The sequence below is a fragment of the Syzygium oleosum genome, unplaced genomic scaffold, assembly GCF_021117445.2.
Source record: "Syzygium oleosum isolate NSW1041296 unplaced genomic scaffold, Sole_v2.1 Sole_v2.16, whole genome shotgun sequence".
In the NCBI taxonomy this organism is placed as follows: Eukaryota; Viridiplantae; Streptophyta; class Magnoliopsida; order Myrtales; family Myrtaceae; genus Syzygium; species Syzygium oleosum.
The window spans coordinates 2226722-2230515 of NW_026607500.1; the positions used below are offsets into that span (position 1 = coordinate 2226722).

General features: G+C 37.7%; 1 pseudogene; it reads right to left on the bottom strand.

The window, feature by feature from the left end:
- Nucleotides 1–668: 668 nt before the first annotated feature.
- Nucleotides 669–2851, bottom strand: LOC115665253 (uncharacterized; annotated as a pseudogene).
- Nucleotides 2852–3794: the final 943 nt, after the last annotated feature.

Sequence of the window (3794 nt, forward strand, 5' to 3'; positions counted from 1 at the left end):
TTTAATAGTTACAAAGATATAAGTAGAAATCCTCAAAATTCCCTAATACACCCACATTATTTGAAAACTGTAAGATTGAGCTCGAGCTCAAGCTCGAGTCCTTTTATAAGTTGATCATAATCAAGTTGAGACAAATTGAACTCGAGTTTTATGATTCTTTATATGAATTGAGCTTAATCATAAATTTTAATACTTGATTGAACTCGAGTAGAAATTTCAAGCACCGAAATTGTGAGTCGAGTTGAGTTTTTAGTGATGAATATGCAACTCAAGTCAAGCTTGAGCTGTGAACATGGCACTTTACAACCCAGATTTGAAGGATGATCCACCTTTCAAATGAATCTGCATGAGGAAAGAAGATAAGCCATCTCCATCAAAATGTTTTTACCCTTCCTTTGTTGATCAACCACATCAATGACCAAAAACGGGCCAATCTTCAAGATCATTCATCAATGGTGAAGTCTATTGATTTCTGCACAACCACACAACTTTGCATTGGCAAATTATTGAGAGAACACAGCTTAATGTATATGCATCCTCTTCTCTAGCTAGACATTAGCTAATCACAAGGACCCCTTGAACCTCCGTATGTAAAGCTATACACAAATCCTTCTTTGGGTATATACATGTCATTTTTTAGGCCATAAACCCTCGACTTATCGACGCGCTCATACACGACCAGAGGAGTTTTGTTCGTGTCGGACCCCGTCATGTAATGGACCTGGCGGAAAAACGCGGCGTGGTTGTACCTACCGTCAGGCATGTGCCCGCTCCCCATCGGGGGGCAGACTTTCGTCTTCCAGGAGAATCCTTCCCCTCCCCATGCCACTGTCTTGCCGCCATCGCGCAAGTTGACGAAAAGCTCCTTCGGCCAGTACCCGATGGCGATGTCTCCGTTCACGACGAGCCACCAATTCCCGGTAGGACGGTCCTGCTCGACATGGACTCTGATCTCGTACTGCTGTCCGCCGTACGTGGACGTCAGCGTGATGGGACTGCGAGGAGTGAATGTCTTGTGTATTTGCACAAACCCTGGACATAGGATGTTGAAGCACCCGTTGCGGAAGCCATCCCCCTAGTAGACCCCAATATATGATCAATTGGAAAAATTCACGTGGTACACTTAGGTTATTCCACAAAATTTTATTCATAGATCATGATCATTGTATTATTGATGTTTAATTTCGTACCGTCCAGTACGTAAATAGTCGAGCGAGACCATCACCATTCAAGGCTGGATAAACCTAACCAGATCAGACAATAGAAAAGATCGTTCACATTCAATAGGAGAGCAACATAGAAAGTCGAAAAGGGAAATAAAAAAGAAAACCACGAAGGTAGGCAATTTTAGAAAGGCTCACGCTACTTCCATCTTTCTGATAGTTTTAGCCACAACATAAAATTTTTAAATGGTCCAAAAGAATCCTCACCGGGACCTCATTAATGGTAAGATAAATGAATGGTTAATACCATGAAAAATCCCAAATTGATACACTTGTGATAAATTTATCCCAAATTAATTTTTTGACCACTAAAAACTTCAAACTGGTACACCTGGGACAAATTTACCCAAAACTAAAATTTTGATCACCAAAAACCCCAAATTGGTACATTTGTGACAAATTTACCCTCCGTTAAATTGGATTAATACAAAAAAAAAATCACAAATTAATACACATGTAACAAACGGAGGGTAAAACCCCAAACTGATACATCCGTCAATTGTCATATGTAATTTAACTCAGCAATTTGACAGAAAAAATTAATGGAAACTAACGGAGGGTAATTTGTCACATGTGTATCAGTTTGGAATTTTTCGTGGTATTAACCCATAAATGGAATAGAAAAAATACACTTTTTAATGAGGATTAGTCAATCTCATATTTTTTATTAAACTTTCCTAAATTTTTGTTTTTTTTTCTTTTGTGTTCAAATTGGAGAAGTTTCACATGCTCATGTTTTTTTTAATGAGAATCGTCTAAGAAATGAGTTTCTAATTAATTTCGTGAACGGGATTCTAATTTAAAAGAATCTTAATAAAGTACATTTTATCTACAACATGTCTCTAAAGTTGTATCTCTAGTAACTCCTTATAATATACAATTCTTTAGTTCAAGTTTCTTTTAGGGGAATTTTATGGTTTAACTTGAGCTCTTTATGATTATAATTTGTATATAAGATATGTTATTAACAAAAAGATTACCGACCGGGTTCAAGTTCATCACAAAAGGTCCTTTATAGAAATCAGCTTGATCACATTAGTAAGTAGAAAAGAGGAAATTAAGTTTGTATAAGAACAAACAGAAAATATCATATATAAGGCTCTAGAACATAACATTGTTGTTTTGATTAATACGGATATTCTTGTATTTTCATGACAATTTGCGTCAACCTAATAAGTTAGGGAGTGTTAAACTGTTTAGAACGTGAAAATAGGCGAGCCTAAAGTTGTGTTTAGAAAAACCCATGAATTGGTCACGGACGAAATGCACACAAGTGCAATTCGAAGCTTGACTTGCCGCCCATCCTACATAGATCGCGCTCACATGATCCGACAGACCATTCTCGATGCACAATCTGTGAGCACTGAATTGATCTTTCACAACCGTCAGATTATAGACGGACATATGTGCATCAACTCCGTGTTTGGTCTCAACATCATCCGCCACCTTTACAGAGACCTGCTGTCAAGACAAATGGGGTACTTTCGATGAAATTCATTCTCTTCATCAAATGTCGATCAATCTAAGGTATCAAAAAGAAAAATTGGAGCAATTATGTGAACATATGCCTATGTACATCTACGAAAAGATTTTAAACTTACATGGTGTGACGGAACATCACTGTCCATGCCAACAATAGGAGAAGGGTGCTTCAAAGATCTCGCCCTTATCAAATCTTCCTTTCGAACTCGAGGTATTGGGACTGTCCCGGTAGAACATGGTTTCCTCGACCCGAATGTGACGAGCTTGCTAGTAGGGGAAGATGTTGGAAAGTTAGCAATACGTAAGCTCGGCCTTCTCTGCAGGAAAAAAGCAGAAATTAGTGTAATATGTATGAAGATTCAGATTTACATCAAATTACGGAATTTTACTGTTTGTTAATTGGAAAACGTAGTTAGGAGAAAATGAGAAAAAGTACGCAATGCTCAATTTTGAAACTCTCTGCCAAAAACATTATCTGAAAAATTAAAACTAAAAGAAGTAATTTTTTTCTCTATATTTATAGTTAAAAAAAATTGGACACATTTTCCGAAACCAAACACATCCTTAAAGTTTCTTTTTCTACCAAAATCTTATACTTTACACAATACGCCTCACGTCAGATTTATATGATCTTCTAGGTCATAGAATTTTAAAGTATGTCGAACGAGCAATTAATTTTTTTCGCAAAAACATGGTTACCTTACAAATTTGACTTAGTGACACAGATTTTATCAGGGAAAATTACCAAAAAAATCCTAAACCTATAACAATTGTGCTAATTCTATTCTAAACCTTTTGCATTTGTGCCAATTCAGTCCATCTAGCCAATTTTGGCTGGTCGACGCTGACGTGGACACCATCTAGCCAACGTTGACGCAAAAATTTTTAAATATATATTTTTATAAATTTTTTTCTTTTTCTTTTCTTTATTTTCCCCACAGTGGTTGGTGAGGCGGTCGCGGGCAAAGTCGGCCTTGCCCATGGCTAGCGAGGCCATGGCCGCCTTTGCCCGCATTGCTAGGGTCTCGCCAACTACAGACAAAGGCGGCCATGGCCTTGCCAATCGTGGTCAAGGCTGACTTTGCCCAC